We start from the raw sequence: 23,408 nt of genomic DNA, 5'->3' as shown, positions 1-23,408 counted from the left end.
CAACAAGATGCAACAAGACACAACAAGTTAAAGCTTAATAAATCTCATCTTGAAAATTTAAATTGTTCTTATATTTTAAGAGTCATGCACATTTTAAACTTTAATAAAACCTTTTTGCACTTTTAGTGCTGTGTGTTCTTCATCACTATAGAACCTAATAGGCAGGAATGGCTGCTCTGTGGGAGAGCCACTAAGAGTGCATGGGGGGAGGTTGTTTGGAGATGCACTGAATGTGTGGACGGGAGGGGAATGGCAAGGAGCAGAGTGGGGGGGGGGGGTTGAAGGTATGTGGGGTGACTGAGTGAACTGCCAGCGATCCAGGTGTGAGTGACTGCACTGCCAGCCCACGAGCCGTGAGTTAGTGAACTGCCATCCCACCAGCTGTAAGTGACTGAACTGCCAGCCCAATAATCTACTCAGTCCAACCTCTTCACCCTTCTCTCTTACAGACTGTCACCTGTTTTGGGCAGAATTTCTGGCAGTTTCTCAGCCGCCAGCCTGCCAGGTCCGAGTGATTGTACTGCCAGGCCTCAGTGACTGAGCTGCCAGCCCTCAGTGACTGTGCTGTCAGCCCAAAAATCCATTTGGCCCACAAACTCCATACTAGCCCACTGGAAACCAGTACCTTCGGCCCAACAACAATCATACTAGCGCAACAGAAAGCCCCCACCCCCCACCCCCACTGGCCAGCAATATTGGAATTGGAGAGGTGGAATATTGTGTTGGGTGTTCAGCCCTCCCGTGTGATGTTGGGACCCAATGGGTCCCACTTAGTCTAGTATATAAATACAATTCCTTTCTAAGTTTTTAAGATCTTTCTAAGTTTCCTAGATGTTAAAACAATCACAAATGTAACAAAAAAGGAGGGAGAGAGATATGGAAATGCAGACAAGTTATCCAAACCTGCACAGTGAATGGTAGGGCAGGAGAGTGTTGTGGAGCAGACGTATCTAGGAGTGCAGGTGCATGGTTTGTTGAAGGTGGAATCATAGGTAAAGAGGGTGGTCAACAAAGCGTTTGGCACATCGGCCTTCATCAGTCAAAGTATTGAGTATAGAAGTTTGGAGATCCTGTTGCAGTTATTTAAGACATTGATGAGGCTGTATTTAACATATTGTGTTCAGTTCTGGGCGCCATGGTTTAGGAAAGATGTTGTCAAAATTGGAAATGGTACAAAGAAGATTTACGAGAATGTTGCCAGGAATCTAGGGTCTGAGCTATAGCGAGAGGTTGAGAGGGCTGTGATTCTATTCCTTGGAGCACAGGAGAATGAGGGGTGATCTTATAGAGGTGTATAAAATCATGAGAGGAATCAATTAGGTAGACACACAGAGTCTCTTGCCCAGAATATGGGAACCGAGAACCAGAGGTGATGAATGAATGAATGATTGAATGATTGAATGAATGAATGAATGATGATTGAATGAATGAATGAATGTATGTATGAATGAATGATTGAATGGATGGATGAATGAATGAATGAATGATTTGAATGAATGAATGAATGAAAACTTTATTGTCATTCAGATACACACCTAGACACAGTGCACCTTGAACAAAATGTTGTTGCATTTGACTCTCCAAAATCAGGTAATAGTAAAAAGTGCTAGGTGCGTCCATAAAAATGCCTCATGTGCATGGTTCTGTAAAATAAATATATATAAAAAGTTTTTAAAAAGTGTCGATATTTAAAAAGTTCTAGCCTCGGTTTTGTTGATTGTTCTGTAATCTTATGGCCTGGGGGATGAAGCTGTTGCAGAACCTGGTTGTCCCGCTCTTCATGCTGCGGTACCTCCTCCCAGAGTTAAGCAGTATAAACTGTCCAAATTGTGGGTGTGTGGGGGCTCTGGTAATGCCCTTAGCTCTAATCAGACAGCGCTTGTACCCCATGTCCATGATGGAAGGAAGAGAAGTCCCAATGATTTTTTCTGCTGTCCTCACCACTCTCTGAAGGCACTTCCAGTCCGCAGCTGTACAGCTGCCGCACCACGTAGAGATGCAGCTGGTCATGACCGACTCAATTGTGCTTCTGTAGAAAGTGGCGAGGATGGGAGGGTGGAGGTTAAACTTCTCAACCTGCGGAGGAAGTACAACCGCTGCTGTGCCCGTTTTGCCAGAGATGTAATGTTTGTGGACCAGTTTAAGGTGACCGTTATATGCACCCCCAGGAACTTGATGCTTTTCACCTGCTCCACTGCTGAGTTGTTGATGCAAAGTGGAGTGTGACTGGGCTGAATTTTCCTTCTGAAATCGACGACAATCTCCTTGGTTTTGTTCACATTTAGGAGAAGGTTGTTCCTGCTGCACCAGCTCACCAGCTGTTCCACCTCCTCTCTATATGCCTGGTCGTCGTTATTGCGGATGAGGCCCACTACTGTTGTGTCATCCGCGTATTTGATGATATGGTTAGTAGTGGACCTGGCGACACAGTCACGTGTCATCAATGTAAAGAGCAGCGGACTCAGGACACAGCCCTGAGGGGAGCCGGTGCTCAGTGTGATGACTGAGGAGGTGTTCTTCCCCACCCGCACAGACTGGGGTCTTTCAGAAAGGAAATCCAGGATCCAGTTGCATAGTCTGGTATTGAATCCTAAGTGCTTAAGGTGAAGGGGGAAAGATTTAATAGGAGTAATCTGAGATGTAACTTTTTCACATAAAAGATGGTGGATGTATGGAACGAGCTGCCAGAGGTAGTTAATAATAATACTATAATAATAATAAACTTTATTATGGACTCAAGGTCCAGACAAGAGGGAACATTACATTAAAAATGCATTGCATATCAAATATCATAAATATATATAAAATCATGGTATATCACATAAAAACATCATAATTTATATATTTTTTAAAACCCAATTTAAAACCCGATTTTTACTTAAGTTAAAAATCCAGATTAAAAGATGATCAATGTCCTACAACGAGACAACGATACCAGTGTCTCAACAACTGGGATTCGTAGCGTGTAGTGCTAACCCTTATGTTTGTCAAGGCCACAATAAGCACATTTTTAGTCATTTATCCTGCAAATGAATTTATACATGTGGTGTCTTAGGATAGCTTCTAAAGTACTGACTCCAGCAGCCACAAACATATTACTGGCAGTACACCATCTAGGTTTCCTTAGCAGTGTTCTCATGGCATCGTTATATGCCACCTTTAGTCTCTGCATACTTGTCTTTAAATAGTTCGACCACAGGTGCGCAGTGTAGAGGGGTGTGCAGTATGCTCTAAATAGCGACATATTCACCACATCTGCACACGCACCAAATTTACGCAAGAGGATATTTGCCTGTACATACAGCATGCGTCGTTGCCTATGAATATCCTCATCATCTGTCATTTGTTCTGTAATAATATGCCCTAGATATTTTATTTTATTATAGACACTAAGGTTGTTGTCAGACAATTTAAAAACAGGATATTTTAGGCATTTATCCTCTTTGGTTCTACAGACCATAACAGCACTCTTACTAGCATTATATTTAATGTCATGTTCCACACCATACACAGAACATATAGTAAGGAGCTGCTGGAGACCAGTGCTAGATGGACTAAAGACCACAAGATCATCTGCATACATAATATGGTTCACTAAAATATTTCCAATCACGCACCCAGTGTTACAGGCTTTCAATTGTTTAGACAGATCATCAATATATAGATTAAAAAGGACTGGGGACAAAATTCCCCCTTATCTAACACCATTGCTAACCCCAAATGGGGCTGAGACCCTATTGCCCCATTTTATTTGCATAGTCTGGTGGGCATACCAGTAGGCCAGAATTCTAACAATATATTCAGGCATCCCTCTTTGACTCATTTTACCAAACAACTTTCTGTGATTAACATGGTCAAAGGCTTTGGAAGCATCAATAAAGCACATAAGGATTGAAGAGTTTTTGCCTCTATATTTGTTTACAATCACCTTTAGGGCAAGTCAGTGCCATGTTTAGCTTTAAAGCCAAACTGGTTATCTGTGGAGTTAACAAACGCATTTATTCTATCCAGCAGAACTATTTCTAAGACTTTTGACAATATGCTGGCTAAAGCTATGGGCCTGTAATTATTTAGACTGCCTACTTTACCAGCTTTGTCCTTAATGACCGGCACTAACAGGACAGACAACATTGAGTCTGGTAACAAGCCATGAATCATAAAGCCAGTAAAACAAATAGCTAGGAGAGGATACTCGCATACTTAAGGCAGGGACCATTGCAATGTTTAAGACACAATTAGTCAGGTCCATGGATAGGGAAGATTCAGAGGGATATGGGCCAAGTGCAGGCAGGTGGGACTAGTGTAGCTGGGACGTTGGACGTTGTGGGCAAGTTGGACCAAAGGGCCTGTTTCCACACTGTATCACTCCATGGGTGATTTAGATGAAGGGATCGGGTGTACTTTTTGCTGGTGACTCAAAGATAGGTGAGAAAGTATTGTGAAGATACAGAGATTCTGCAATGGGGCAGAAATAATTTTAGTGAGTAAACTAAACTATGTGATCATATATAATATAAAGAATTATGAAGTCACCTATCTTTAGTGGAAGAATAAATATACTTAAATGGAAGGAGGTGAGTAAGCTGCCAGACAAGCAATTTGGAAAGGAATGCTGGCCTTTAATCTGAAGGGAATGCCATGTAAAGAAACACAATTCTTTCTACAAGTGACATTGATGTGGCCACACCTGGACGACATATAGTTGATATCCTTATTCAAGTTGGAATAAACATGCACTGGAGGCAGAAGAAAGTTTAGAGAAGATTCATTATTGATTATCATTAAAAAAAAAACATGCATTTTGGCTAGGGCCTATCCTCCTTGAAGTTTAGATGAATAAGATGTGATCTTGCTGAAACAGTTAGACCACCATGAGGTGTGTGTGTGTGTGTGTGGGGGGGGGGGGGGGGGGGGGGTAGAACAATGGATGACCCAGCGTGGGGGAACTGTTGGGGGGGTGGGGGACAAAAGGTGCTTTGTAACTTTATCAGTGCCATAGGTGGCTGCTGTATACAATGTGTATGCAAGCAAAGAATCTCACTGTGCCTCATCACATGTCACAATAAAGTAATCATTTTTCCTAATATATTGACGACATTTGACAGAGATGCTTTCTCAGGTGGGGACATCTAAGAAGCACTGTTTTAATTTTCCCACTATGCCACACATCATCCTGATTAGGGAAATATTTCTCCATTCCTTCATCAGCACTGTATCAAAATCTGGGAACTAGCTTCCCCAACATCACTGTGGGAGACATTCATTGGATGAACTGCAGTGCCTTCAGACAGTGCCCCCTCACTGCCTTCTCAAGAGTAATTATGCATGGATAATAAATGCTGCCATGACAGCTGGTCGGACCTCAAAAAAGGAATTGCATTTCCTCAGTTATAACTTAAGTATTATTATAGGTTTTTAATTCTTCACTTCCTAAAGTTGGGTTTTAAACCACAATCTTCTTACTCAAAGATTAGTGGTTCCCCGCTGAACTCTCCCAACCAGAAAGGTACAATGCTGCTTTTATACCTCTACCAAATGCTTTCAGTGGAGACCTATAATTGGATGAAATGTAAAGCTAACATTATTCTTGAACCTTTTGAATTGCTACCTGGTAAATGTGATTCAATTTACTCTCTTTTCCACTTTCAGACAATGCAAGTTTAAAAATTGCAATCATGCGCCTTGCAAACAGCTTCTGATTTGCAGTTCAATTTCAGCATCGCATTCACAACACTTGAAATACTTAATGATAATGTGACTGGTTGTGAAGGATACAGATGCTATTATTTTTTCCAGATGATTAGCAGTGGTTATTAGCTCGAGAGATGGGATAATTTCCTCAGCAAAAATATAGTTGACTTGCCTTTTGCTTTTAAGTATTTTCTCTTTTAAGTCCTTTGTCTGCTGTAATTTCAACACGTTCAACATTTTTTACAAAGTAATGTCACTATCAAGCCCTTTGCTCTTAATATAGCTGATAAAGAGTACATTTCCCCTAACTTTATCTCCATTGTGTGTTTTGAGCCTATCCTCAAGGCTTATGTCAGGCTATATTGTTAATTCTTCAGGTACTGTAATTCCCATGGCAAATTATAAAATATTTTAGACATATACTGCCTCAAGCTGAATGAGTAGGATCCAAACGCTCCTCTCTGGTATTTCCAATCCAATAGCCAACTATGTGTAACTGATACTAAACTAATGCACAATTTAACAGATTGAGTGTATTTCCTAGTGTTTTATTCTGGAAGAAGTATCTACACTACCTCTCACATTATTTTCTTAGTTTCCCAAAGTGCTTTAGAACTGCTGATATGCTTCTGAGGCATCTGAAAAAGGGTCCTAACCCAAAACGCCACATATCCTTGTTCTCTTGGGATGCTGTCTGACCCACTGAGTTACTCTAGCAATTTGATCTTTTCTCATATCATCTAAGTCAGGCGGTAAGGGCGAGAGATGCCTGGTGTCTGCTGACCCAATCACTATTGTCACTTCCATGCTCTCTCTTGTTTTTCCTTTTCTTTCACTCTTCACCTTTTTCTATTGATTAATGGTTGGGAATTTTAGATAAGGTCAACATTTCTTGACTGTTCCCTTCCTCCTTGTATAAGTAGCATTGAACTATGTTCTCAAAACACTGCAGTATGTCTGGTGAACGCCATGGCATAATTCCAAGTAGTTTCATGTTTATTCAATGCCATTTTTTGTTCAATAAAGTCTCTGTGAACTGCCCGAATATATTTTTGTACACCAACAATGCAACATAAATTTGTTGTTGCTATTGATATTTATGCTCACAAATTTTTGTTCACATTCAAAATAATAACATTTACTTTCCGTCCTACTATCTGCCTGATTTAATGAATGTGCTATTCAATTTATCACCAGTTTCTGGTGTTGCTCCAAATTCTCAACATCTACAGTTATTTTTTTACATCCTCTTTGAAGCTTAGCCTACTGGTGCAAAGTTGTAATTTAGTCCTGGTTTGTTGTAGCTTTAATAATCTTTCGTAATACCCATTTGGCCAAGTTGTGCTCACCATTGCACTCTGAAATTGTAATTTCCCACAGCTATTGAATTAGCACGTTGCCCATTTATTTTACACTGTTGATGAAAAGTACTCTTGCTTTCTTTCAATTACATCTTTAGCAAACAGGGTTATTGGGCCAATTAGAAGTAAGCTGTGGCCTAGTGAAGATTATTAACGCACAATTAATATAGGAAATTAAACAGCAAACAAATTAATTGTCTCCGCCAGGATAATTGTCAACAGGTTTGCTGACAATATGTGATGTGTGTCCTGGCTTTATTGCTATTTTCTTTTTTGGTGTAATTTGACTAATTTCTACACAGCCACATTATAAGAATGAAGAGTTTAAAATGCAAGTTATGTTCAGTGCAATTCACAATTCTATTGTAATTTCAGCTAGTATAAATGTATTCTGCTTGATTTGGGTCTTGTTCCACAAGCTATATAAGATGAATGTAAGGGTCCTACTGAGAACATTTCAAACAATAGACAATAGACAATAGACAATGGACAATAGACTATAGGTGCAGGAGTAGGCTATTCGGCCCTTCGAGCCAGCACCGCCATTCAATGTGATCATGGCTGATCATCCCCAATCAGTACCCAATTCCTGCCTTCTCTCCATATCCCCTGACTCCGCTATCTTTAAGAGCCCTATCTAGCTCTCTCTGGAAAGTATCCAGAGAACCGACCTCCAGAGAATTTGAGGCAGAGAATTCCACAGACTCACAACTCTCTGTGTGAAAAAGTGTTTCTTCATCTCCGTTCTAAATGTCTTTCCCCATATTCTTAAACTGTGGCCCCTGGTTCTGTTAATCCTGGTCAAATTGGGGGACCAGGACCCTAAAATTGAGTAAAGGCTTCAGGGCTGCTAGGCCATTTAGTCAATTTAAAATTGCTTTCTGTAGAAATGGGACAAGCTGCAGAATGGTGCCAGTTTGTCAAAGCCTAGATCAGAGCAGCAGGAAGAGAATGGGAACATCTGCAGACCATGACAAATATGCCTAGGATGGATTGGATGAATGCAAACCAGACATACACTTTGTAAATAATTGTAAATAATGCTGCAAAGCTTTACTTGGCTGAATGTTGATTGGATTATGTATTGAGCCTTGACTGGTCTCCTTGCATATCAGGGTAAATGATGCAATGTTCGTTTCCTCTGAGAACCACTGTTTAAATACAATGTATTAGCCATTGTATTATTGGGTTAGGGAAATGTCTGTCTTGTATGGGGTTAATCGATACCTGTAATTGGATTGTAAAGAGACCACCCCCATGTGGTTCGGCCCCTCGAGATCCGGGGACCTATAAAAGTCCTGCTGCCACGAGGTCCTGTGTCGATCTTCTGGGGAGAATACTTGGGACTTTGTGACCTTCTGGAGTGTCTCTGTTTGAGTGAGGCCTAGAGGGCTTGATCAGGCAGATACAAGGATCAAACCCGTGGTGGTTAGGTATAGTAGTTGGACTGTAATTGTGTTTTGCAAAAATAAGATTTAGATGCTCAAGTGCTTGACTCAGTGATTTTTGACTGAAACTAGACTGGGGGGAAGCTTAGAATGAGCAATTCACAGTTCTGGACTCTCCCAACATTGGGAACATGTTTCCTGCCTCTAGCGTGAACAAACCCTTTATAATATTATATGTTTCAATAAGATCCCTTCTCATCATTCTAAATTCCAGAGTATACAAGCCCAGCCGCGCCATTCTTTCAGCATATGACAGTCCCGCCATCCCGGGTGTAACCTTGTAGATAAACATAGAAAATAGGTGCAGGAGTAGGCCATTCGGGTAAACCTACACTGCACTCCCTAGATAGCAGGAATGTTGTTCCTCAAATTAGGGGACAAAACTACACACAATACTCCAGGTGTGGTCTCACTAGGGCCCTGTACAACTGTAGAAGGACCTCTTTACTCCTATACGCAACTCCTCTAGTTAGGAATGCCAACATGTTAAGATGCTTTTTGTCATCTGCAAATTTGCCAATGTGTCTTTGAATCCCTTCATCTAAATCATTGATGTATATTGTAAATAGCTGCAGTCTAGCACCGAGCCTTGCGATACCCCATTAGTCACTGCCAGCCATTCTGAAAGGGACCTGTTAATTCCTACTCTTTGTTTCCTGTCTGCCAACCACTTCTCTATCCATGTTAGCACTCTACCCCCAACACCATGTGCCCAGATTTTGCCCACTAATCTCGTATGTGGGACATTATCAAATGCTTTCTGAAAGTCCAGGTACACTACATCCACTGGCTCTCCCTTGTCCATTTTCCTTGTTACATCCTCAAAAAATTCCAGAAGATTAGTCAAGCATGATTTCCCCTTCATTAATCCATGCTTACTTGGACTGATCCTGTTACTGCTATCCAAATGTGCCGTTATATCATCTTTTATGATTGACTCCAACATCTTCCCCACCACCGATGTCAGGCTAACTGGTCTATAATTCCCTGTTTTCTCTCTCCCGCCTTTCTTAAAATGTGGGATAACCTTAACTACCCTCCAATCCACAGGAACTGATCCTGAATCTATAGAACATTGGAAAATGATGACCAATGCATCCGCGATTTCAAGATTGTTTGTGACCTCCTTAGTGTAGACGGATACGAAGTACCTGTTAACTCATCTGCCATTTCCTTGTTCCCCATAATAAATTCACCTTTTTCATTCTTAATGGGTCCAACTTTGGTCTTAACTAATTTTTTCCTCTTCACATATGAAAAGAAGCTTTTACTATCCTCCTTTATATTCTTGGCTAGCTTACCTTCGTACCTCATCTTTTCTCCCCGTATTACCTTTTTAGTTATCTTCTGTTGCTCTTTAAATGTTACCCAATCTTCTTCCAACCTTTGCTACGTTGTACTTCTTCCTTTTTATTTTTATACTGTCCCCGACTTCCCTTTTCAGCCATAGTCGCCCCTTACTCCCCTTGGCTTCACATCTACTGACTCCACATCTCCTGTTTCAATGTCATCCCTTGCAAGAGACTGAATTGCATTCCTCACCAACAGGGCTACCCTACCCCCTCTGCCCACCAGTCTGTCTTTTCGATAGCAGGTATACCATTGAATATTCAGTTCCCAGCATTGGGCCTTTTGCAGCCATGTCTCTGTAATTCCCACAATATCATACTTCACAATTTCTAACTGAGCAAACCTGCCTGCAGAATGTCGGTCCCCCTCCAGTTAAGGTGTAATCCGTCCCTTTTGTACAGGTCACCCCTACCCCAGAAGAGATCCCAGTGGTCTATAAATCTAAATCCTTGCTCTCTGCACCAGCCCCTCAGCCACACTTTCAGATCCCCTATCTCCCTGTTCCTGTCCTCACTAGCATGAGGTACTGGAAGCAATCCAAAGATAACCACCCTAGAAGTCCGGCATTTCAGTCTTCTTCCCAACTCTCTGAACTCATGTTGGAGAACGCCCTTCCGCTTCTTCCCTGCGTCATTTGTGCCCACGTGCACAACTACTGCCGGCTGTTCACCTTCCCTCTCGAGGATGTTCTGAATTTGGTTTGTGACATCTTGAACCCTGGCACAAGGGAGGCAACAGACCATCCTCGCCTCTCATCTGCCACCACTGAATCTCCTGTCCGCTCCTCAGACAATGGAGGCACCCATCACTATGGCTCTGACCGACGTCGGTCTCACCGGTCCAGTCCCATCTCTAGGATTGGAGCCACCGACGTGTCCGCCGCTCGGACTGAAAGCGTCGTCTCCCCCCACCGCTCCCAAGAGGGCGTACCAGTTTTCATACGGCACAGCCACCTGGGTCTCCTGCACTCCATGGCTACTACCCTTTCTCTCAGTCACACACCTTCGTTCTTCCCATATCCTCGGCGTGACAACCTCACTGTAGGTCCTGTCCAGGAAAGTCTCGTTTTCCCGGATGGCCCTGAGGTCATCCACCTGCTACTCCAGTGCCCCAACACCACGGCCCTTCAGGAGCTGAACCTGGCCACACTTGCCTCAGTTATAGTAGCCAGAGGCTCCATCCGTGTTCCTGGCCTCTCACATCCTGTTATATATATGAAGTATATATGAATTTATTGTTACATTTACTTATGAACTAGTATCTCTCCTTCAATCTGACTTCTTTGGAACCTTAACATAGATGCAGATGGGTAAGAGGCCAGTTTAGTAAGGGGAGAAAGGGAATTTATAAGCAATGTTGAAAGGTAGATTAATCAAACTCAATGAAAAAAATCACAATTTTCATAATATGATTCTCTACAATGTAAATAAATTCAGGATAGAAACTTGTGAACTGAAGCCATGTGTAAGAATGATATCGTGGCCAGCGTAGCTTAAAAAAGGATGGAAACATTATTGTTTACAGGATTTAAATACTAGAAACGGTGGTCACAGTGGTGTAGCGGGAGACCCGGGTACGATCCCGACTATGGGTGCTGTCTGTACCGAGTTCGTTAGTTCTCCCCGTGACCTGCATGGGTTTTCTCTGAGATCTTCGGTTTCTTCCCACACTCCAAAGACATACTGGTTTGTAGGTTTATTGGCTTGATAAATGTAAAAATTGTCCCCAGTGGGTGTAGGATAGTGTTAATGTGCAGGGATTTCTGGTCGGCATGGACCCGGTGGGCCGAAGGTTCTATTTCCGCACTGTATCTCTAAACTAAACTAAACTAAATAGAGGGATAAATCCAAGGTGGGTATTGCATTGAATACTTTATTGTCACATGTGACAAGTCACAGTGAAATTCTTTTCATACCCAAGGAATGCGATAGTCGCCATATAAACAATGCTAACAAAGTTACAAAGTATAATGGTGGGGGAGGTTGAACAAGATTTTAGGGAAGGGAAGATGGGGGATATGGGTGGTATCAGGCTAGATTGAAGAATGTCAGAGCATGAGATGTCAGAGCAGAACCTGTTTAGCTTAGTGTGGGGATCGAAGATGGGGGGGGGATGGGCTAACAGCTGACAAAGGGTTGCTATGGATTTTGGGCAAGGGTTTGAATAGATCATTGCAAGTCAGTGAGGGACTTGAGACTATTGGTCCTATTGGTTGGGTCGGGTTAAGTGTGGGTGGGGCTGGTGGGTTGGGGGGCGGCTGGAACAAAATGCTTGAAAAAACTGAAAAATACTGGACATTTCACTCTTCATGTTTATGCACTTATTAAGGGCCTTTTTTAAACAACAAAGAAGCATGGTACACTATTTTAGTTTGTGAAACCGTGTAGAAATGCTAAGACAATGTGCAAGTGGTGTCGAACACATACACCACCACCCATAAGGCTTCACATGTCTGTGTATTTCTTACTCTGAAGCTTCAAGCAGAAAATAGGGGAGCTTGCATTTAATTAGCAATCAGACTTTTGATCAATTTCAATTACATCGTACATAAAACATCTGTACCTAAGTGAAATAATTTCCTGGGTTTAGTTTTTTTAAAACAACATACAGTTGCAAACTTAGAGTCTATGCAAACGGAGTGCAGAATTAAGTATTAGATTAGAAGAGGCACATTCTGTGTCTGTCTTCTAATGTAGAAAATGTATTAAAGACATCTGTCTTAAATCTTCTGATATTCATGCCTTAACTGAGCATATTTTAGAATTGGCATTTCTTGCTGATTTTATCCTTGTGATAGCTGCAAGGCTCCGATGAAAAGTTAATTAATCTTGCTGCACTGGTTTGGTCTTTTTGGGGTTTTAAATTTGCTCTTTTGAATTATGCTAAATATTTTGCAAAAGGAATACCAATAGTTCTGAAAACATGGAGATATATTTCAACTACCAAGCCTATGATTATTCCCAGAAAAAAAAAAATATGTAGAGATAATTATGTCTGGCTGAGACATTTAACAAGAGGGCAATCCTTGCCATACAGTGTAAATTACTCCATGTAATTTGGGTCAACTTTCATGGTATTATTGGAATCAAAGCAGAAAACTGCTGCAGGCCCAAGAATCGTTTAATGTGGCTTTGTTCAATTAGTTCATGACTAATATGTATCTTTACTTATCTTTCTGTCACCTCAACTCCTGCCACCACATAAATCATGCCATGAAATTTTCAATTGATTCCAACCTCAACATCTTTTTTTTAGAGGTGGGAGAAGAGAAGTTTGATTGGAAAAGTCCTTTAGTCCCGCTATGCAAGGAGTAGTGTGAATCATGGTAAATACCGACTGCCATTTCACTCACTGTCTCCAGAGCAGTGTTATTTAACATACAGGACTAAAGTCCTTTTTACACTCACTTGCTCCATTTAAGTGCTACACTGTATTTCAAACATAGTTATAGAAGTTATATACAATCTAACTGAATAGAGATTATAATGCAATTTCAAGAACATTTACAAGCATTTGACTAATTTATGAATGAATTAATGAATTAATAAGTTTATTGGCCAAGTATTCACATACAAGGAATTTGCCTTGGTGTTCTGCCCGCAAGTGACAAAATGACATACTGTGACAGTTAGGTATAAAATATTAAACATTAATAATAAAACATCTATATTACTAAAAGTAAGATCTTGACCACTTCCTGTTTTCTGTTTCAAGGTTCTGTTTCATGAACTTACGGCTATGATTTTTGGCCATCTTACCCAGAGTCCTCCTCCACTGTGCAGAGCAAGAGGATTTTTCCCATTGATGAAAAATCTCTCTGCTGCCCCTGCTCACTCAGTCTCTGCAAGATGGAGGAAGCGAGATGGTCACATCTCTCTGAGCTGTGAATAACACTGAACACATGTCTACTCAACTGTGAGTGCCCTTAATGTGGTTTGAAAATGAAAATGTGGTTGCTTTGAAATGCTACACTGCAAAAATTGTTGTTGTTGTTGGTGGTGGTAACTGCTTTGAAATGCTGCACTGCAAAAATGGTCGTTGTTGGTGGTGGTAACTGCTTTGAAATGCTGCACTGCGAAAATGGTCATTGTTGGGGGTGGTAACTGCTTTTAAATGCTGCACTGCAAAAATGGTCGTTGATGGTGGTGGTAACTACTTTGAAATGCTGCACTGCAAAAATGTTCGTTGTTGGTGGTGGTAACTGCTTTGAAATGCTGCACATGCAAATTATGGTAATTGGTGGTGGTAACTGCGTTGAAATGCTGCACTGCAAAAATGGTCGTTGTTGGTGGTGGTAACTGCTTTGAAATGCTGCACTGCAAAAACGGTCGTTGTTGGTGGTGGTGGTAACCACTTTGAAATGCTGCACTGCAAAAATGGTTGTTGTTTGGTGGTGGTGCTAACCGCTTTGAAATGCTACACTGGAAAAATGGTTCTTGGTGGAAACTTGCCAACTTTCTGTTTGCACTATATATTGATTTTAGATAAAATGCTACCACATACAGCTGTGATTTTTGGCCATCTTGTTCAGTCCCCCGCCGCTCACCAGGTTCAGAGGATTCTTCCCATCAATGAAAAATAAAAGTGTTATTAGTGTTTTATAAAATGTTGTGAATCTCTCTCCTGTCAATCACACCATGAAGGCCCGCCCCTTCTGGATGGAGGGGGAGGGATTATAAAACCCAATAGTGTGGGTGTGGCTCAGACTCTGTCTGAGCTGTGAATCAACTGAACACACTGAATGTCTACTGAACTGTGAGTGTGGTCTATCAATCTTTATCCCCTGTACCCGACTCCCCAGCATCTACTCCACCACCTACCAAGGCCCTCCCTTTCAACATCTCCACTGACCTCCTTACCCCTCCTCCACATTGCTTCCTCTCCCAGTTTGACCTGGTCACCCCTACTGAAATCTCCAAACTCATCAGCTCTTCCAAACCCACTACCTGCTCCCTCGACCCTCTCCCCACTCCCCTGCTGAAGTCCTGCCTCCCTGTTCTCTGCCCCTACCTCACTAATCTCTTCAACTCCTCATCGTCCCAAGGAATTGTCCCCTCCGCTTTCAAAACTGCTGCTGTCACACCAATCTTAAAGAAACCTGGTCTTGATCCCTCCTCTCTCATTAACTACCGCCCAATCTCAAACCTCCCCTTTCTTTCAAAAACCCTGGAGCTTATCGTTGCGTCGCAACTTCATTCCCACCTACTTACGTATAACCTACTTGAACCCCTCCAATCTGGCTTTCGCCCCCCCCATAGCACAGAAACTGCTCTCCTCAAAGTCCTCAACGACCTCCTCACCTCTGCTGACACTGGTTCCCTCAACATCCTCATCCTCCTCGACCTGAGCGCAGCCTTCGATACAGTGAACCATAACATCCTGCTCACCAGACTCAAAGACCTCGGCATTGAAGGCTCTGCACTCAGCTGGCTCCATTCCTACCTTTCCAACAGATCCCATTTCATCTCTCTCCCCAACCACACCTCTGCTACAGCCAGTCACTCAAGGCGTTCCCCAAGGCTCCGTACTCGGCCCCCTCCTCTTCATCATCTACATCCTTCCCCTTGGTCAGATACTCCGCCACTTCAATCTGGACTTCCACTGCTACGCTGATGACACCCAGATCTACCTTGGCACCAAATCCCCCACAACCCCCCCCCCTCTCCCATATCAACTCCTGTTTGTCAGCTATAAAAACCTGGATGCAACATAACTTCCTCAAACTCAACAGCGATAAGACAGAATTCCTCCTCTAGGCTCCAAAGCCACACTTAGCGAAATCAATAACCCCACTCTCACCATCGACGGCACCACTGTCTCCCCATCTCCCCAGGCCCGCAACCTTGGTGTGATCTTTGATTCCACCCTCTCCCTTGAGCCTCACATCTGCCATGTCATTAAAACCTCCTTCTTTCATCTCCGCAACATCGCCAAACTCAGACCCTCTCTCACACCTCCCGCTGCTGAAAGACTCATCCATGCCTTCATCTCCTCCCGACTGGACTATTGCAACTCACTTCTCCTTGGCATCAGCTCCACCTACATCAACCAACTCCAACTGGTCCAGAACGCAGCCGCCCGACTCATCACCCACACCAAATCCTGGCATCACATCACTCCTGTCCTCAAACAACTTCACTGGCTTCCCATCTCCCACCGGATCACCTACAAAATCCTGATCCTCAGCTACAAAGCCCTCCACCATCTGCCCCCCCCCCATATCTCACTGACCTCCTCTCCCCCTACCAACCCTCACGGTCCCTCAGATCCACATCAGCTGGTCTCCTTTCCATCCACAAGACCAACCTCCGCAGTTTTGGGGACAGAGCCTTCTCCAGGGCAGCTCCCAGGCTCTGGAACTCCCTCCCCCAACTGATATGCAATTCCGTGTCCCTCACCATCTTCCAGTCCCGCCTCAAGACCCATCTCTTCACCTCTGCCTATCCTTAGCCCCACGTCCCCCTCCCTTTTCATCTGTGCATTAATTGCCTTATTATTGTGTTTTGTATTGAATTCTGTCTTTACTTTGTGTACTAGTCATGTCTCTACTATTTATTTCATTCCCCTTACATGTTGTTTTTCCTCTACCTGCTAAATTTTTGTAAGGCGTCCTTGGGACTCTTGAAAGGCACCCATAAATAAAATGTATTATTATTATTATTACTACCCCTGAATCTCATAAAGATCATTTGGGAAGTTAACGGTTATTAATCTTTCTATAGTTTAAGTTCATGCAAGTGGTTTGTGGTTTCATACAGTTGCTCTGAAGATTGACGTGCATGCGGGCTGGTGGGGTCTTCACGTAGTCCCTCACTTCAACTTCTCATACAAGATTAAACTTCAAACGGTAAGTTCTCATTTAAACTTTCTATTAAAATCAACAACAAACCAACATTGATGTATTTAACCAAATCTATGCTCTTCTAACTTCTTTTTATCGAGTCCACATACAAGATTAGAAGTTGTTCAGCCAGAGTTGACCACACTTCTCGGCATCTGCACAATGGTATCTATCTTGCGCTTCTTCTGCGTGGTGGTGGAAAGATTGGTGGAAACAGGGCTGCGACGTGAACGCTCTTTCCTTGACCCCTTCTTCTAACTACCTTGTTTTTGGAAAATATTCACATTATTGAATCCTCTTCAGATCAACGCAGGTAGCTACAGGCCTGTAAGTGGGCTATTTTAAACCTGAACTTAACCTCTGCTTTTGATATGATGCTGGAATTTCTAATCAAAGAAGAAATATGTGGTGCTTAGAGAAACTTATTGTACTCAAACATGGGTTTATAAATGGAAAATCACATTTGACAAATATGCCACAGTTCTCCAATCATGTTTTAATGAGTGATGATGGAGGGGAACCTATGAATACAGTATATTTGGATTTACACATTTGACAAAGTACCACATAAAAAACTGTTGCACAAGGCTGGAGTTCTTGGTATTGGGGAGAATGTGTTGATATGGATTGAAGATTGGTTATCACAGAAACAAATAGTGAGAATAAACAGATCATTTCCAGGCTGGAATGATGCAGTGATGCGGTATTCAATTCTGTTGATAACATAAAAGTAGGTGGGAGGAAAGATGCCAAGATGGTACTTGGACTTTGCAACATGATACACATAGGTTGAGTGAGTAAAAGATTAGCAGATGGAGTTCAATGTAGGAAAATGTGAGATCATACACCTTACAGACCTACAGGAGCAGGGATGCAGACCTCTACAGGCAGGCCAAGTACAAGCTGAGAAGAGGAATCAGAGCTGCCAAGGAAAGGTACTCTGAGAAGTTGAGGAACAAGTTCTCAGCTAGTGACTCTTCTTCAGTTTGGAAGGGCTTGAAAGAAATAACCAGCTACAAGGGACAATTGTCAGCTGACCAATGACCTGAATGAGTATCCTCTCCCTGGTATCCCCACCCCCCTTCCCCAACAAACACAGCCAGACCCCAATCTGCAAAGAATGGACCCTTCTGCACCAACTCCTCCCCATTCACCACTTCACACCAACTTAAAGCATGACTCCAGTCTGAAAGGACTGGACCCTTTCCCACCCCAACCAACACTTCACACCCACTCACAGCCTGACCCCAGTCTGCAAAGACTGGGCCCCTCTACAGCCATTTCTCCAAATTCACACTTCACACATATTTAAAGCAAGACTACAGTCTGAAAAGATGGACCTATTTTCCACCCACCCCTCTCCAATCTCCAAATCACAACCAATAACCCACACCCTCCTTGCTGCACAACATCACTTATCCATAATCAACAATAAAAACAAGAGGTGGAGAGGTTGTTCAGAAGACAGAAAAGCCAGGAATCTTCAGGACCAGACAATGTTTCCCCATCTACTCTCAAGCTCTGTGCCGAACAACTGGCACCAGTCTTCACAGAAATTTTCAACCTGTCCCTGCAAACCTGTGCTGTCCCTGCCCGCTTCAAAGTCTCCACTATTATTCCTGTACCCCAAAAGGCAAGGATTACTTGTCTTAATAACTTCAGGCCTGTCACACTGACCTCTGTAGTCATGAAGACCCTTGAAAGGCTTGTGCGGGTCAAGCTGAAAAATATCACGAACCCCCTGCTGGAACCTCTGCGGTTTGCATATCGGGCCAATAGATCTGTTGATGATGCAGTCAACCTGGGCCTGCACTTCATCCTCCAGCACCTAGACTGCCAGGGGACCTATGCGAGGATTTCGTTTTTTGATTTTAGCTCTGTATTCAACACCATTGTGCCAGAGCTACTACACTCCAAACTTTCCAAGCTGACTGTGCCTGAACCCCTCTGTCGCTGGATCACCAGCTTCCTGACAGACAGGAAGCAGCATGAGAGGCTGGCAAAGCACATCTCAGACCCGCAAACCCTCAGCATAGGAGCACCGCAAGGTTGCGTACTCACCCCTCTTCGCTACTCTCTCTACAACAATGACTGCACCTCCACTGACTCCTCTTTCAAACTTCTCAAGTTTGCGGATGACACAACCCTGATTGGACTGATCCAGGAAGGGGAGGTATCTGCCTACAGACAGGAAGTGTCACAGCTGGTGTCCTGGTGCCATTGCAACACTGGAGCTCAATGCTCTTAAGACTGTGGAATTGATTGTAGACTTTAGAAGAGCTCCCCCTCCCCTCACCCCACTCACCATCAACAACACCACAGTCACATCAGTGGAGTCTCTTAAGTTCCTAGGAACCATCATCTCCAAGGACTTTAAGTGGGGGGCTACCATCGACTCCACAGTCAAAAAGGCACAACAGAGGATGTACATCCTGCGGCAGCTGAGGAAGCACAATCTACCACAGGCAATGATGGTCTAATTCTATATGGCCATTGTAGAGTCTGTCCTCACCTTCTCCATCATGGTCTGGTTTGGCTCAGCCACCAAACATGACACCCGGAGGCTGCACGAATGGTCCGATCAGCTGAGAAGGTTATTGGCTGCAACCTTCCCTCCGTTGATGAACTGTACACTGCAAGGGCCAGGAAGCAAGAAGGCAAGATCATCTCTGACCCCTATTACCCTGGCCACAAACTCTTTGAACTTTCCTCTGGAAGGCGACTCCAGATTGTCAAAGCTGCCCAAGCCAGATATAAAAACAACTTTTTTCCACGAGTAGCAGCTCTACTCAATAAACAAAAATCTGTAGCCTCCTTTTGCTCTGGTAATTTATTTAATTCACATGTTTATTCAATAACATTTTAGTATTAATGTTTAATGTTTTATGTATGATTTTTAACTGTCACTGTATGTCATGTTGTTACTTGCATGCAGAGCACCAAGGCAAATTCCTTGTATGTGAATACTTGGCCAATTCATAATTGGCCAAGTATAATTGATACATTTATATAGGAGGAATCAAAATTCAGACTAATCAAAATTCAATCCATATATTGCAAGGTGGTAAGAGTTAAGAAATAGGGAAACATTGTTACAATTGTACAGGTTATTGAAGCCGCACTAGATGTATCACGCAGAGTTTTAGCCTTTATTTTTTAAGAAAACATATACTAACATCGGAGACAATAGAAAATAGATTAATAGGGTTGATACATGGGAAGGGAGGTACGTTTAGGCTTATCATGAGCAGCTAAATAAATTTAAATATCTATTCTTTGAAGTTTAGAAGAATGAGGGGAAATGTGAGGGAGCATGATAGGTTGGGTATTGAGATGTTCCCACTGAATGAGATGACAGAGATATAAATTAAGCAATAGTCATTCAAAAGTTGGGTCCAAAGGAATTACTTCTAATGGAGTGTGAATCCCTGAAATGTTCTCCCCCAGTGGGTTGTGAAGGGCAGATTATTGGGGTTATATTAATATGACCAACCTCAAAATAAAGAAGCTCTTTGCTCCTTCAGCTTTCACTCTCCTCCTTCCTACCACAGCATTGTAGACAGTGGCAGATATTCATTATCCTAGAAAGAACTCATCATCCCTTTGATATGTTTCAGGCTATTTTTCTCTCTCTGTGGACAATATTCACTCACCTACGTTTGTCAATAAATCTTTATCTATCTTTTGGAGCAACTTGTTTATCTTTCAATGCATTCATCATTTACTACTGGAACAAATTACATGGTTGCTGAATGTAACTTTGTAAATTTAAATCTTTAAAATGTTTTGCATGTGTGAACTGATAATAGCGCGGCGAGTTTTGGCAAGAATTGATGCACTTCCTCAGTCGATCAGATTTACAGGTTGATAAACTACCCAAAAGACATTTAAAAAACCCTCAGTCTTTATGCTATGCAGCACTGTTTTAAATAGTGCATAAAATGGGGAGAGGAAAGGAATCGATCTTAAACCAGAACAGCACTCATTCTGACATGCCTGGTTAGTATCAAGTTGGAGCTCCAGACAGTGACTGCAAAAACCAATAAAGTGAGCCAGTGAGCAGACCACATTTGGATTTTGACATTTCATCACTGTGAAAATGCCTTGATGTCCACAATGAATGAGCTTTGAGATTAAATCCCTGTCGGCAAAGAACTGTAACTTGGAATCAATCTATATGTAACTTTGGTGTACTGCTTCATGTTCATGATGACTGAGTGCTACAGAGGATTAGAAGCGCACAATTGTTGGAGTAACTGAGTACACAAAGGCTCTCATATACATCTAATACATCTATTTCTTACCAACCCATTACTGAGATTGTTGAAGAATGTAACTGGGCTCATCTCAGTGCGTGTGCCTCAGTTTGCACCGTTATTTTTCACCAATGTGACAACAACTAGTGAAATTTTCAAGAAGATGGGATAGAGAAGTAACATTCATATTTGTAGCTGAGTTCTGACTGTTCTACACACATGGCTCTGGAAAGATGGGTTTGACTTCAAATTATTAATGTATGTAACAGTTAATCGGACTGTAAAGGAACAAAATATTTTGTGCAGAGATAAAAAGGAAAACATTTTGCAAAATGAACCTTGAAATGTAAATTATGCTTGAGCAAGACATTGTTTTCTCTGCTCTAATTGTTCGTCACTGTAGACACTGGTCAAATGTGATACAAATTAATCAACAGGGTAAACACTTACAAGCTGCACAGCAATCCATTCCAAACATCAGCTCCATAATCTGCAACTCAACAACTAAATTAGGCTTTTTGTCAAAAATAAATCCCTTAACAATAAAAAATGAAATATAAAGCTCTAAGCTTAAACCTGAATGATTAGCTAGTCTTCCAATATCAGAGCCAATTTTCTACAAGTGTACTGAATAAATTGTACCCTACCAACATACATCTCTCCTCATCCACCCTTTATCTCACCCACCTTTTATAAATATATTAAAAGCAAGAGGGCAGCGAAGAAAAGAGATGGTCCACACCAGGACCAAATGGAAGTCTTTGTGTGTGAGGACTTTATTTCTTAGGGCGTAAGAGACTGAGGGATATTTTTATATCAGTGTATAAAATCCTAAGAGACATAAATAGTGTGAACGCAGAGTCTTTTTCCCATGGAATGGTAGTCAAGAACTAGAGGGCATAGGTTGAAGTTGAGAGGGGAAATATTTAATTGGAACCTGGGGGTTAACCTTTTCACACAGTAGAGTATAAAGAAGAGCTGACCAAGAAAGTAGTTGAGGCAGGTCCTATAGCAACGTTTTGAAATCATTGGATCGGTATATGAATAGGAAAGGTTTCAAGGGATATGGGCCAAGGTGAGTGATTGGGGATAGTTTAGATGGGGCATCTTGGTTAGCATGCACGAGCTGGGTCAACAGGACTATTTCCATGCTGTGTGACAGTATATGACCTCTATTTCACTATGCAGTGAATGTTAGAACCTGATTTAGACTAGTGTTTGCATTGAGCTGTCTGTCTTTAGCACTGTATACAGAGGCCCAAAGTATTCTTGATGATCAGCACCCAGTGTTCTGATGGGAAACTTAGCTCTCTTCCAGATTTAACATATATATTACGAAAAGTCTGATCTTGACCACATCCTGTTGTACTGTATATTGACTTTAGAAAAAACACTGCCACATACGGCTGTGATTTTTGGCCATCTTACTCGGTCCCCCTCGGCTGTGCAGGACAAGAGGATTTTTCCCATCGATGAAAAATAAAAGGGTTATTAGTGTTTGAAAAATGTTGAGATTCTCTCTCCTGTCAATCATGCCATGAAGGCCATGCCCCTTCTGGTGGGAGGGATCATAAAATCCAGAGGCGTGGGCGTGACCAGTCTCTGTAAGATGGAGGAGGGAGGGGTCACGACTTGCTGTCTTTAGTGGCCTTGCACACTGCTTGAAATGGTCTGAAACTGCACTAGAATTTGGTGGCCTTGCACCCTGCTTGAAATGGAATTTCAAGGAATAGCCGTGAGTCAACTGCCAGCCCACCAGCTGTGAGTGAGCTGTCAGCACAACAGGCTTGAGTGACTGAGCCGCCAGCCCTAGAATCCATTCGGCCCACAATGTCCATACTAGTCCTCTCGAGACCAGTCTCTTCAGCCCACAACACCCATACTAGCGCTCCAGAAACCCCCCCCCCCCCCACACCGGTCACCAATATTGGAATTGGAGGAGGGGTAGAATATTGCATTGGGGGAACAGCCCCCCAACTTAGTCTAGTTGAATCCTATAACTTCAGGTAACTTACTTTTTCTATCAGTATCAAAACAGATTATTTCTGATGTAAATCAACAATCGGTTCTTTTGCCCTGTCTGTAACAGGGTCCCGGCCTCAAACATCACCTGTCCATGTTTTCAGAGATGCTGGTTAACCCACTGAGTTAACCCAACATTTTCTGTCCTTGTTTCCACAATCTGTGATATTATCTTGGTTTTCCCATCTTTGTTAACACACCCTAACCTACAAGGCATGTACCCCAGCCCTGCATTTTGTAATATTTTGTTGGTGTTATCCCGAACTGTTGTCCAAAACCTATTAACCACAACATATACCCATAAGATCCCTGGCCTCGCACACACAGATTGCTCCGTCAACCTTCTTTGTAACTTTAACTTATTTTTCTCTTTCCTACTTTTGACAAAAGATCTTCAACGTGAAACGTTAGAAACACAAAACACAAAACTCGATGATGC

Source organism: Leucoraja erinacea, chromosome 3 (genome assembly GCF_028641065.1).
Source record: "Leucoraja erinacea ecotype New England chromosome 3, Leri_hhj_1, whole genome shotgun sequence".
NCBI lineage: Eukaryota > Metazoa > Chordata > Chondrichthyes > Rajiformes > Rajidae > Leucoraja > Leucoraja erinaceus.
Note: the sequence above shows the minus strand (reverse complement) of the source record.